The 14460-nt window shown below is 32.8% G+C and overlaps 1 protein-coding gene and 2 long non-coding RNA genes across 6 annotated transcripts in view; 2 read left to right on the top strand and 1 right to left on the bottom strand.

The window, feature by feature from the left end:
• Positions 1-14460, top strand: part of SMC5 (structural maintenance of chromosomes 5) — a 141629-nt gene that overhangs the window by 54776 nt on the left and 72393 nt on the right. The gene's annotated exons all lie outside the window — the stretch shown is intronic.
• Positions 3641-5708, top strand: LOC142233122 (uncharacterized). 2 transcript variants are annotated; one of them, XR_012721327.1, is made up of 4 exons: positions 3641-4031; positions 4815-4887; positions 4955-5047; positions 5118-5708. It is a non-coding gene; the product is annotated as an uncharacterized LOC142233122 (long non-coding RNA). The 2 variants fall into 2 exon arrangements; XR_012721326.1 differs by lacking the exon at positions 3641-4031 and adding an exon at positions 4045-4176.
• Positions 6149-6628, bottom strand: LOC142233125 (uncharacterized). Its single transcript, XR_012721330.1, has 2 exons — positions 6474-6628; positions 6149-6406 (listed from the first exon to the last, which is right to left on the bottom strand). It is a non-coding gene; the product is annotated as an uncharacterized LOC142233125 (long non-coding RNA).

Below are 14460 nucleotides of genomic sequence, written 5' to 3'. Positions count from 1 at the left end.
GTTAGGCATGGTTGTTAACGGCCATATACTAGCACAATGTACCAAATTTCAACTGACTCGGATGAAATTTGCTCCTCCAAGTGACTCCAAAACCAAATCTCGGGATCGGTTTATATGGGGGCTATATATGATTATGGACTGATATGGACCACTTTTGGCATGGTTGTTAAATATCATATACTACCATCACGTAACAAATTTTGGGGATCGTTTTATATGGAGGCTATATATAAAATTATGGACTGATATGAACCAATTACTGCATGGTTGTTGGATACCATATACTAACATCACGTACCAAATTTCAACAGAATCGGTTGGATTTTGCTCTCCAAGGGGCTCCGGAGGCCAAATCGGGGGATCGGTTTATATGCGGGCTATATATAATTATGGACCGATGTGGACCAATTTTTGCATGGTTGTTAGAGACCATATACTAACACCATGTACCAAATTTCAGCCGGATCGGATGAAATTTGCTTCTCTTAGAGGATCTACAAGCCAAATTTGGGGATCGGTTTATATGGGGGCTATATATAATTATGGACCGATGTGGACCAATTTTTGCATGGTTGTTGGAGACCATATAAAGGGTGATTCTTTTGAGGTTAGGATTTTCATGCATTAGTATTTGACAGATCACGTGGGATTTCAGACATGGTGTCAAAGAGAAAGATGCTCAGTATGCTTTGACATTTCATCATGAATAGACTTACTAACGAGCAACGCTTGCAAATCATTGAATTTTATTACCAAAATCAGTGTTCGGTTCGAAATGTGTTTATCGACAAATTTTGTTCAGCGATGAGGCTCATTTCTGGTTGAATGGCTACGTAAATAAGCAAAATTGCCGCATTTGGAGTGAAGAGCAACCAGAAGCCGTTCAAGAACTGCCCATGCATCCCGAAAAATGCACTGTTTGGTGTGGTTTGTACGCTGGTGGAATCATTGGACCGTATTTTTTCAAAGATGCTGTTGGACGCAACGTTACGGTGAATGGCGATCGCTATCGTTCGATGCTAACAAACTTTTTGTTGCCAAAAATGGAAGAACTGAACTTGGTTGACATGTGGTTTCAACAAGATGGCGCTACATGCCACACAGCTCGCGATTCTATGGCCATTTTGAGGGAAAACTTCGGAGAACAATTCATCTCAAGAAATGGACCGGTAAGTTGGCCACCAAGATCATGCGATTTGACAACTTTAGACTATTTTTTGTGGGGCTACGTCAAGTCTAAAGTCTACAGAAATAAGCCAGCAACTATTCCAGCTTTGGAAGACAACATTTCCGAAGAAATTCGGGCTATTCCGGCCGAAATGCTCGAAAAAGTTGCCCAAAATTGGACTTTCCGAATGGACCACCTAAGACGCAGCCGCGGTCAACATTTAAATGAAATTATCTTCAAAAAGTAAATGTCATGGACCAATCTAACGTTTCAAATAAAGAACCGATGAGATTTTGCAAATTTTATGCGTTTTTTTTAAAAAAAAGTTATCAAGCTCTTAACAAATCACCCTTTACTAACACCATGTACCAAATTTGAGCCGGATCGGATGAAATTTGCTTCTCTTAGAGGATCTACAAGCCAAATTTGGGGGTCCGTTTATATGGGGGCTATACGCAAAAGTGGACCGATATGGCCCATTTGCAATACCATCCGACCTACATCAATAACGAATCGGCATGAATCTTTGCCTTGCAGAAAGTTGTGATTTAATCCATGGGAGAGAATTCATTCATAAGCTGCACACAAAAATTTTTTTCTTATTCAATCACAAAATTAATTGATCGAATTACTTTTTTTTAATTGAAATATCTTCAATCACGAAAATGATCACACTTTTAATTCGGCATAAACAAAATACTTGATTAAAAAAATAATTGATTTCATTAGCAAATTTCATTTAATTTTTTAATTGATTTAATTAAAATTTTGATGTTGATTGCACAACTCAGTTTATTTTTAATTTTATTATACCCTCCACCATAGGATGGGGGGTATATTAACTTTGTCATTCCGTTTGTAACACATCGAAATATTGCTCTAAGACCCCATAAAGTATATATATTCTGGGTCGTGGTGAAATTCTGAGTCGATCTGAGCATGTCCGTCCGTCCGTCCGTCCGTCCGTCCGTCTGTTGAAATCACGCTAACTTCCGAACGAAACAAGCTATCGACTTGAAACTTGGCACAAGTAGTTGTTATTGATGTAGGTCGGATGGTATTGCAAATGGGCCATATCGGTCCACTTTTACGTATAGCCCCCATATAAACGGACCCCCAAATTTGGCTTGCGAGGCCTCTAAGAGAAGCAAATTTCATCCGATCCGGCTGAAATTTGGTACATGGTGTTAGTATATGGTCTCTAACAACCATGCAAAAATTGGTCCACATCGGTCCATAATTATATATAGCCCCCATATAAACCGATCCCCCGATTTGGCTTGCGAGGCCTCTAAGAGAAGCAAATTTCATCCGATCCGGCTGAAATTTGGTACATGGTGTTAGTATATGGTCTCTAACAACCATGCAAAAATTGGTCCACATCGGTCCATAATTATATATAGCCCCCATATAAACCGATCCCCCGATTTGGCGTGCGAGGCCTCTAATAGAAGCAAATTTCATCCGATTCGGCTGAAATTTGGTACATGGTGGTAGTATATAGCCTCAAACTCCCATGCAAAAATTGGTCGAAATCGGTCCATAATTATATATAGCCCCCATATAAACCGATCCCCCGATTTGACCTCCGGAGCCCCTTGGAAGATCAAAATTCATCCGATTCGGTTGAAATTTGATAGGTGATGTTAGTATATGGTATCCAACAACCATGCAGGAATTGGTTCATGTCAGTCCATAATTATATATAGCACCCATATAAACCGATCCCCAGATTTGACCTCCGGTGCCTTTTGGAGAAGCAAAATTCATACGATCTGGTTGAAATTTTGTACGTGGTGGTAGTATATGATATTTAACAACCATGCCAAAAGTGGTCCATATCAGTCCACAATTATATATAGCCCCCATATAAACCGATCCCTAGATTTGGTTTTGGAGCCTCTTGGAGGAGCAAATTTCTTCCGAGTCAATTGAAATTGTGCTAGTATATGGCCGCACAGAAAAAAAGGTGTCTTGTTAATTTTAGGACCAGTTTAACTTCCACATAGTTCAAAAAATTTACTGTAATATAGTTCATTTTTCGTAACCACTGCGAAAATTAACTTAGCTAAAGGAAAACTTATAAAACTTCAGTAAATGTTTTTTAGTTCACTAACTACGAAATGGGACGGATTTTTCCTTAAATAAATTTCCAATACAATAGTTAATGCATCGTTGATTGTATTATAAAAAGACATAGGCAATATAAAAATCTTACTACGAAATGTGGACAATTTACTAAGAAAAAATTTTGTATGGAAAAAAATTTTTGTAGTAAAAATTAACTTAACCACAGTACCGATTCGTATGGCGGCTTCCTACAGCTTATTTCGGTTTTTACTATAAGTTGGAGTATATTTCCTCACATTGAAAATTTTAGATAAAGTAGAATAAAAAGTAGTTAATTTAATCCTTGACGGGTGTATATAATTTTTTATGGATTCCTCGTAAATTTTGAATATATTTTACCTTATCCTATAGATAGAATACCAACTAATCAATAAACGTGATACTGGAAATTGAAGTGAGAAGAAATTATGAAATTATTGCATCATCTTTTTTTTTTGTTTGTGTTTGTTATTGCGATGATGTTATGGAATGTGTGTTGTTGGTATCTTTTGTGGTGATAGTTGTTTTGTTGCAATAGCGAGATCAGAAAGGGATCATGTGTGTGTGGAGTTGTTTTTCTTTACATATGTGTCCTTTATGACTATTTGTGTCTTTGAGTTTTATTGGTGCATTCAGTTCTGTTGATGCATTTATGAAGCGCACACGTGGTGCGCTTGCGTGCGGTATTTGTGTTTATTAATAAAAATACATTTATTTCGTAACATTTTAGAAACTGATAAGTGAATGGTGTGATGTTAGAGAAAACAAAAACATTTTATATTGATAAAAAATAAATATCTCTAAAATAAATCACATATTAAGAAACTGTATATTTCTATTAATAATTTAAAATTAGTGTGGTTTTAAATTGGTTTACATAAAAATATTCATAATGAGTGGTAATAAAATGATCTATATTTACTCTACATCTGGATCACAGTACAATTTTTTGAGTCTATATTTTTATGTTATAGCGAGTCCTTAAGGTGTGTACTAAGTTCGAGTTTAGGTGCTAAAATCAGAAATAAATCAGTAAGAAAAGTATAAAATTATACGCCTTCGATGCAAATTTAAATATAACTTGATGGAGAATAGCTCGAAACAAGTTTTTTATTAAGTTTATATTCTTTAAATGGATTACACGATTAAGAACAGAAAATCGTTTTTAAGCTTATGTAGAACGCTGTTTTTTAATTTAATATGATGAATTGTTTTCAAGTTATTCCAATATATATAGCGGAAGTGCCTTAATTGTGAACATAACCGTATATCTCAAAAAGTCGAGCTCTTAAAAAAACAAGTGTAAATTTGGATTCAGCGACCTCAAATTACTAAAAATTTGATATAAATTTTAAATGAACACAAAAACGGTTCAATTTTGTTCCCATGTATTTCTAAAGAAAACTAATCATGAAAAATTGGGATTTTAGCCACTAAACTCGAACTTAATATCCACCATAAATACTAAATGCTATATTGACAAGTGGAAATTATATCTAATTTTATAATATTTTTATTTCATTTATATTCTGAGAAGGATTTCAAAAATGTCCCATTTGTGCATGGATATGATTCCACTAATGTAGTAATTGGATGATTTTTTCAATGTGGTAAGTTTTTCGTCCATTTGTAATAAAGCCAAAATTTCTATTTATTAAAAATAATTTTCATTTGCAGGATGACAGCAAATCTAATGGTATTTTTTGGAATCTTCTTACTGTTTAATGCTAACTAAGCTGATATCCCTATTTGCTCTAAGAAAATTCTCTTGTAAGTTAAAGATCAAAATACCATAGAATTTGATAATATTTTTATATTTTATATACCTTTTTAACTTCAGAGGCTTATGACGCAAATCCACACAACAAAAACTAGCGAAATCGGTGAAATTGGACAAAAATGAAATGAAAATAGCAACTTATGGCATATATCTTTCATATGGATAGAAAATGGAAATTCATATTAATTAGTTTCATTCTACTAACATAGAATATTACTCTTTTGAAGAAGCAATTACTAACTACCGAAAAGTAACAGCATACAGCGTACGAATAAAAACATTTCTTTTATTGTATATCATAAGCCATAGTTTTATGTAATATAATAATAATTTTTTGAAATAAAATACTGGTAGTTATGAAAAATTGTCTTATATTGTACGAAAAATTTCTTAGTTGTATACAGGCTTGTTGTACCTTTAATTCCTCAATTTATTTACTTCTTTGAAAATTATACTGATAAACAGTTTATTTGAAACCAATTTCTAAATATAGGATTCCCAAAAACTTGTTCATTTTTCCGGATAGCAGGAATATTTTGAATGAGTGTAAGTACATTCTTCCCACAGCGTAGTAAGAATGAACTAAAATACGATGCAATACATAAACTTATTTATAAGAAAATCATGAACTTATCTAGATGAAAAAAATCTTTGGCGCCAAATCATGGTCATTCTTACTATGGGTTAGTTCATTTTTCGTAAACAATAGTAAACTTTTTTTTCGGTGCGTTAACAACCATGCCTAACTAGGTCCATATCGGTCTATAGTTATATATAGCCCTCACACCCAGAAAAAAGTGACCCCTTCTTTAAGTTAAAATGAACTCATTGTGAAGAAAGTTGAACTTCGTATAGCGCCAAAGACATTTTTATTTGTTTGAACGATGTGATTTTCGTAGAAATTAGGAATAATGCATTCCATATATTAGTTAACATTTTCCTATATTTATATACCACTATATTACAGAATGAAAAAATTTAACTAATTTGAATTCATATATGGAATGATTTTATTGAAATTTTTTCATTCATTTCGACAAATCTTACACATTTGTGGTAAAACTTTTACTTCATAATTAGAACTGCTTACCTTCGTTTTTAAATACAATTTTATTTATTTCTATAAGCAATTTTTTCTTCAATAAAATACACGTTTTATTAATATATTAAATATATTTATTAAGAATCAACAGCATCGACTGGCCTTGAAATATTAGTTTATTATTCCACTATTTCCAATTTCCATGTAATGTCATCAACTGTAAAACGCATTTTTCCTTCTTCTTGTACCTTTCACTTTTAATAAGTTGCTGCCTAACGATTTTGTCCTCCTTTTACAATTTCAATACCTACAAATATAAAAAATCATATGTTAAACCAATTTTTTCACAAATGGTTAGCGTCACTGAATGTTACCTGTTAATTGAAGATTCCAAAATGAAGACGAATGAAGGGGTTGTTATTCTGTTTTCTTTCTTTCATTCTGTTTTCATTCTTTTTTTCTCACTAATTTAAAATAACAAATATTTTATATATTTTATTTGTTATTTATTATATTATTTTACTATATTATTTTTTAACAATCCCTCCGTATACCGTAACAACGCGATTCCAACTAAAAAACGACCCACGCGCAAACATACATACATCGATTGCAGTTATCGATTACAGGTAGATAAAAGAAATATAGGAAAATTTCCTATATTCTAACAAGTGTGTTTCCTTAAGTTTTGTAAGGATTGAATACTTCTTAGTACGAATGAACTAAAATATTTTTCTATGCCAAGTGTTGTTCGTATGTATGAAAAACTTTCTATTATAAAGGAAGTCGCAATTATCATTTTATAAGAAATTTTACTAATTTTGAGGAAACTTGGTTTTAGTTCGGTTTTTGTTTATTTTTACGAATGCTTTGTTATCGGTGAATAAAATTTTCTTTTTCAGTAGTAAATTCTTATACCCAGCGAAGAAAATAGTATGAGTAAAATTCCATGCCTTATTCTAGTTAATGAACTATTCCTAACTGCTTACAGTTTAGGATTTTTTTACTGAAACGAGTAAATTTTATTATTTTTCACAAAAATTTACCTTAATGGAAATAAAATGGATAAACTATATTGATGAAAATTTTTTCCTTTAGTTTCGAAGGCACTTTTTTCTGGGTGCAGATAAATCGATCCCCAATCACACAAAAATTGGTCCATATCAATAATTGTATATATCCCCCATATAAGCGACCCCCATATTTCAATTCTGGCTCCCTACGTAGCGTGCAAAAGTCCATATCGATTCGTAATTATTTGTAGACTTACTTACACATATTTTTGTTGTCTAATGTATGGACTAACTCACAATTTAGAAAACGATTTAAGATACCACAACCCAAGTAATTCGATTGTGGATGACAGTCTTTCGTAGAAGTTTCTACGCAATCCATGGTGGAGGGTACATAAGATTCGGCCTGGCCGAACTTACGGCCGTTTATACTTGTTTTTTTAATCAATTTTTAAAAACGTAACTATTTTCAATTACGTTTTTAAGTGACTTGGTTTTTTATTTTGATTTAAAAATTGATTTTTGAAATAATTTTTTAATTAAAAATTAAATCGTTTTTCCGATTGGATTAAAAAGTTAATTGTATCAATTAATTTTTTAATTAAATATTAAAAAATGTTCAATCATTGATTTAATTAACTTAATGTTTCTATCTTGGTTAAAATGTTTTGTTTTAAAGATTTTAGAAATGCAGTCGCCTTTTTGCTACTAAAAATGTTTGCACGTAGTATGCAAATAAAATCTATATGTGAAATGTGCATTTCTTGTAGATACCCTACGGGAAATGGATCAACCACAGGACTAGTCCCTCGTGTGCATGGACCAGTCCTAGTTCTGGTCAAGACGTATGGAAGGGACCGGTCACTTTAACATGGGTTTGTCATTGACGGGGTAAATTTACTCTTTAGGACACGTCTTGGACTCGTTCCTTAGGACACGACCTGGGACATTGTAGTAGTAGCATTCTTTGTGGATACACCGCTTAGTTGGTACTAAAAACTGTGCTAAATTGTGAAATAAAGCTTTTGCAATCTACTCGTAATATTCGTTTCGATGTATTTTGTGCTGAAAGCTGCATTTTTTTTGCTGTTTTATAAAATTGAAAAACATTGAAACCAAAGCAAGTGATTCCAGTTTTGTTGTTGTTTCGTCTTTGTAAACAAAGAGAAAAGGCGCTTTAACCTGTGAGTAGATAAATAAACAAAAGTCATCTTATGCTATGTTCCCACCGACTCGTTTTCCTCATTTGTTTTTCCAAAACATTTCACCGTTCACACCGGGTTGAGATGTTTTAGTTTGACAGTTACCATGGAAACTAGAAATTTACATCTACTCGAAATTCACATATTTGCAACCTATGTCCAAATAATTACCGCGAGCGCAAAGGGAAAACATTTTTATGTTATTTTCACATGTCCATGTTCTGAAAAGCCTTTGTTTATTCTTTTTTTTTCTATGAAACATATTTCAATATTTTGACATATATTTTGAATAGGGTATGTTATTCGGGGTATATTCCAAATTAGGTGGGCTCACATTCTAAAATTTACGTGTTTTGGAGGAAAACTTGTGTTTTGAACTTGTTTTTTAGTATGGCGAAAACGACTCGTTTTGAAGTGCTTATAAAGGGAAAACATTTCAAACCCCAAAACATGCTTGGTGAGAACACCGTATTACTCTACACTCAACTGTGTTGGCTCGCAAAACGTCATCCACTATTCTGCTTTTGCTTTATGATTTGATTAAAGCTCACTTCAAAAGTTTTCTGTGGTTGCTGATCAAGCTAAGTACTAATCACTGGTTGTTGTCATAGCTTAGTACTGAACTTGTTTAGCCAAACTCAACTCTGAATTTAAGGTGTTTTTTATTTATGCTTAGAAGTATACTTTGATTTTTGGTATTATACTGGAGTGAGTATTACATTTGAATTCAAGTCTGAAATTATATATACTAATTTAGTAAATCTTGAAATTATCTTGGAATCCATATCCTATCTTTGATATATCAAATAAACTTTTGAGATGACTTGCTCAATATCATCGTGTCGTATAACTAAATTAGATGAAAAAAATGATTTCTTGCTGGATTTGTTCAACAAACTTCCATTCAAAGTGTTCGCAATTGGCAGCACGTACCACAGATAACTTACGCGAAGATAAGGGTCTTCGGTGGTGCTGTGAAAAGTGCAAACCAGCGTTGCCAATTTAGCTTTTTTCCCGCTAGATTTGGTTTTTTTTGAAGACGTTTAGCGGGGAAAAAATGCATTTAGCTTTTAGCTTTTTTTCTGGCTTTTTTCATGACCCTTTTAGCTATTTTTGGCTTTTTTTATTTTCGACATGTTTCTATTGAAATATGGATAAATCGGCGTTTTTATCTAAGCCTTGCTGCAAGTATAAGGGTTTCCACATATTTCAAAGCTCAGTTGAAACATTAATAATCGTGTCTGTTCTGGTACACACATGTACAATTTTCGTATGGCGTCACACTTAAAAGGTGTTCTGGCCAACACTATACACCGTCATAGACCTGAAAAATGTACACGAACATTTCTTTTGTGTAGGCTTAGTGTACAGCCATCGTATGCAAAGTTAGAAGTTTTTATAACAAATAAATAACAGATTCTAAAACTTTAATATGTTTTTTTATAAATATTTGCAAATTTTATTGGGAAAGTCACTTATATATGGCAGAAACCACGATTTTAAAAATCCATCTAAAATTTGAACCGAAATTTCCTCTGATTGGTGTATAAATTTTGGGGTTGTTTTAATCAGCTGATTTTCAGTGTGTTCGAAAGTAGAATGTTGCCACAATTTTTTAAAGTTAACACAAAAAAAGTTTTAAGCAAAATTATCTTTGATTTTTGTGAATACTATCCGCTTTCCTAAACAAATCAAAGGTCTTTTTGAAAATATAAGGTAATTAAATTATAACTTTTACAAAATCAATGGGCTAAGAAAAGTGAATTTTACCAAATTTATTGCATGAAAAATATGGCATCTTCAATTCTGCAAAGTGTTCTTGGTGCACAAATCACTGAGCAAATTAAAAAAAAACTAACGCCGCCAATATCTTTCTGCACATGGAGGCCGCCACGATAGAAAATTTGTTTGCAATATTATTGTAAATATTTAAGCAATACAAATGAGAAAAACCTTAACAGAATAGGTAATTATGCCCACTATAATTAAATTTCCTTTAATGTATGGATGTTAAAAACTGTTTGACCAAAACCAAAATAAAAACTTCTCCGCCGTCAAAAACAAAAACGAGAACGACACGGCGATCGTTTGTTCATGAGTAACATTGAGGAGGGATAGAAAAAAACAAATCAAAACAGATTTGAAGCATCACGCAATTGTCCCCTTTTTCTTGATAAATTGCTCTTGTCCTTACATTATTCACTGCTAACAAAAATCCGGCAGGCATTTTATGGCTTTGAGTTACGCGCTTACTTTTAATTTTTTATGTTTATACCGGCAAAATATGTTTTGTTTATAATTTCTGTCTGCAAATAATATGGCTTGCAGAAAAAATCAGCTGTCACATTTTTCGATTAAAAGTCCGAAAAAAGAGTTCACACGTGTGACTCAGAACAACTAACTTTGTGTGTGGTGTGTAGAAAGTGTATAGTGTGGTGCACAATGCGGTGTGAGCCAGAACAGACATGAATGAGTCCAGCCATTATGCGGGCATTTTTGTAGCAAATGCACCTTGTTGTAAAGTTTTTTCATTATATACATAAAAGTTATCGTAAACTTTAAATCTACTATTACCATACAAATTTGTTAGATAAACTGTCAGTAAATTATTGGGAATATTATCATTTGACTCGTTTATCCTTTTTATGTTATTATAAAGGGTGATTCTTTTGAGGTTAGGATTTTCATGCATTAGTATTTGACAGATCACGTGGGATTTCAGACATGGTGTCAAAGAGAAAGATGCTCAGTATGCTTTGACATTTCATCATGAATAGACTTACGATCTGCCACAACGTCGAATTTTCAGTGAATGGGCCCTAGAAAAGTTGGCAGAAAATCCGCTTTTTTATCGACAAATTTTGTTCAGCGATGAGGCTCATTTCTGGTTGAATGGCTACGTAAATAAGCAAAATTGCCGCATTTGGAGTGAAGAGCAACCAGAAGCCGTTCAAGAACTGCCCATGCATCCCGAAAAATGCACTGTTTGGTGTGGTTTGTACGCTGGTGGAATCATTGGACCGTATTTTTTCAAAGATGCTGTTGGACGCAACGTTACGGTGAATGGCGATCGCTATCGTTCGATGCTAACAAACTTTTTGTTGCCAAAAATGGAAGAACTGAACTTGGTTGACATGTGGTTTCAACAAGATGGCGCTACATGCCACACAGCTCGCGATTCTATGGCCATTTTGAGGGAAAACTTCGGAGAACAATTCATCTCAAGAAATGGACCGGTAAGTTGGCCACCAAGATCATGCGATTTGACGCCTTTAGACTATTTTTTGTGGGGCTACGTCAAGTCTAAAGTCTACAGAAATAAGCCAGCAACTATTCCAGCTTTGGAAGACAACATTTCCGAAGAAATTCGGGCTATTCCGGCCGAAATGCTCGAAAAAGTTGCCCAAAATTGAACTTTCCGAATGGACCACCTAAGACGCAGCCGCGGTCAACATTTAAATGAAATTATCTTCAAAAAGTAAATGTCATGGACCAATCTAACGTTTCAAATAAAGAACCGATGAGATTTTGCAAATTTTATGCGTTTTTTTTTTAAAAAAAGTTATCAAGCTCTTAACAAATCACCCTTTAATATTCTAAAGTTATTACGATATTACTAAATTAAAATAGTAGATGTGAATACGAACGCGAATTTTGGTTATAATAGCATTTGTGAATTTCTTTTATATAAACTGTTTTCCTTGTCCAAAAGACGATAAAGTCGTTTTGTCCTTATAATTAAGTGATTCAACTTAAAAATGGGTATGTTTTCATGAAAGAAGGAAGAATTAATGAAATAGTCTTTAAATGTGAGGAGTTTTTGCATCTTAACCACAAACCAAAATAGCGTTCAAAAATAGAAGATGTTTTTCAACACTTTATTTTAAAATCGTATATATACAATAATTTCTACTTGAAGTCGAGTCTGAATTTGGAAATTTAAGTTGGCGTTAGCACGTTTTTAAAGCACTTTGATAGCTCATGAAGAAAAGGAAAATGTTTTTACTGGGAAATGTAAACTATAGGTATTTTCTACAATTTAAACAAAAGTAATGTATTTCGAATTTTTCACAATTTCAAATCCAAACTAAAATTTTATTTAAAAAAATGAGAAATCATTTTTTTACCAAATCCAAAGCATGCTTAGATCATTTAATATTTTAAAATAACAAGTAAATAAAATAGAGGTGTTGGGAAGGTAGCTCCCACAAAACGAAGGACTTCCAGTAAAAAATTTGTGATAGTAATCAAAATGTATCGAATGCGCAAACAGAGCTAATATGCCTTAGATATTGTTACAGTCTCACAGAAGTGGAATTAAAATGAAAATAATATGCATTGTAAGTGAAATAAAGCCTTTAAGCTTGTTAAATTTCAATCAAAAATGTGACTTTTGATACAAAAAAATTTAGCTTTTTTTCTAGCTATTTTTTAGCATTTTTTAGCTTTTTTTAGCTATTTTTTTGGGCAAATCTAGCGGTTTTTGGTGAAACAATTCTGGCAACGCTGGTGCAAACTGATTGATGGAGTTTTTTTTAATTTTTTTAAGAACTGTAGAGCTAGACTTGATGACATTGCAAATGATTTTGATTTACTGTCGGATCGCTTTAAAAGATTTAAGAACATTCTGGATTTGGCTTTACAATCACCAAATGAAAATTCTAGAAAAAGGAAGAAATCTAAAACTAATAAAAATTCATCGAAAACCGAAAGTTATCTGACAAATCGCACTCAATGTGTAGTATTTGATAATATTATTTCGGAATCGATACATGTGCCTTCTGGTGTTCCTAAAAGCAGTCATCTTGGACCTTTATTGTTCTGTTTATTTATAAATGACCTTCCATCAGCAATTCGATTTGGTAATACACTTATGTATGCTGATGATGTTAAAATTATGAAAATTATCCGGAATAGTGATGACCAAGCATTACTTCAATCTGATCTAAATAGCATGTACAACTGGTGTTCTCTAAATATGATGGAACTGAACATAAAAAAATGCAAGCACATCTCTTTTTATAGATTGAACCACATTGATACAAATTACTATATTAATAACGACATGCTTGAAACTGTTGAATCCTTTAAGGATCTCGGAATACTGTTGGATCGGAGACTAGATTTTAGATCTCACATATCTATGACCGTCAATAAATCATATGGATCACTTGGATTTGTCAAACGCTGGAGTAAGGAGTTTTCTGACTCATTTGTAACAAGGAATTTGTACACTTCACTTGTGCATCCAATCCTTGAATATGGGACCCACAATATCAAACACACTGCAACCGTGTTGAATCTGTACAAAAGCAATTTCTACTGTTTTGTTTACGCCAGAACTGGACTCTTCAAACCATGCCATCTTATAAGGAAAGACTTTCACTTGTCAAATTGCCTACACCGAAAAGTAGACGTACTATGCTGAATATCTGTTTTATGGTTGATGTTATTAATGGTAGATTTAAATCTGAGTTCTTTCTTAACAGTATCTCATTCAATATACCGTCAAGACCTACTCATAATTTTGAACTGCTTCGCATTCAGTACTTTCGCACAAACTTTGAAAATAATGATCCTGTTCGCCGACTATGTGATGAGTTTAATAAATACTATAAATATTTTGATCTTTCAGAAGATAAATATATAAAAATATATAAAAAGAAATATTACACTATTATTAAATACTTAGGCATAAGATACCATTTGTAAATATTGTAGTTTAGTATTGTTAGTCTGTAAAGATTACTCCATAGATGAATAAAAAAAAAACTGCGACACTGGATCACCGGTACCAGTCCTGTGATAGGTCCGTCTGTGGCAATTTGCACCAATTTCCCGTAGGGTACACCCAGAAAAAAGTGACCCCTTCTTTAAGTTAAAATGAACTCATTGTGAAGAAAGTTGAACTTCGTATAGCGCCAAAGACATTTTTATTTGTTTGAACGATGTGATTTTCGTAGAAATTAGGTATAATGCATTCCATATATTAGTTAACATTTTCCTATATTTATGTACCACTATACTACAGAATGAAAAAATTTAACTGATTTGAATTCATATATGGAATGATTTTATTGAAATTTTTTCATTCATTTGGACAAATCTTACATATTTGTGGTAAAACTTTTACTTCATAATTAGAA

Source organism: Haematobia irritans, chromosome 4, assembly GCF_050003625.1.
Source record: "Haematobia irritans isolate KBUSLIRL chromosome 4, ASM5000362v1, whole genome shotgun sequence".
Taxonomy (NCBI): Eukaryota; Metazoa; Arthropoda; class Insecta; order Diptera; family Muscidae; genus Haematobia; species Haematobia irritans.
The sequence above is the reverse complement of the archived record's forward strand: the minus strand, read 5'-3'. Positions and strand labels throughout refer to the sequence as shown.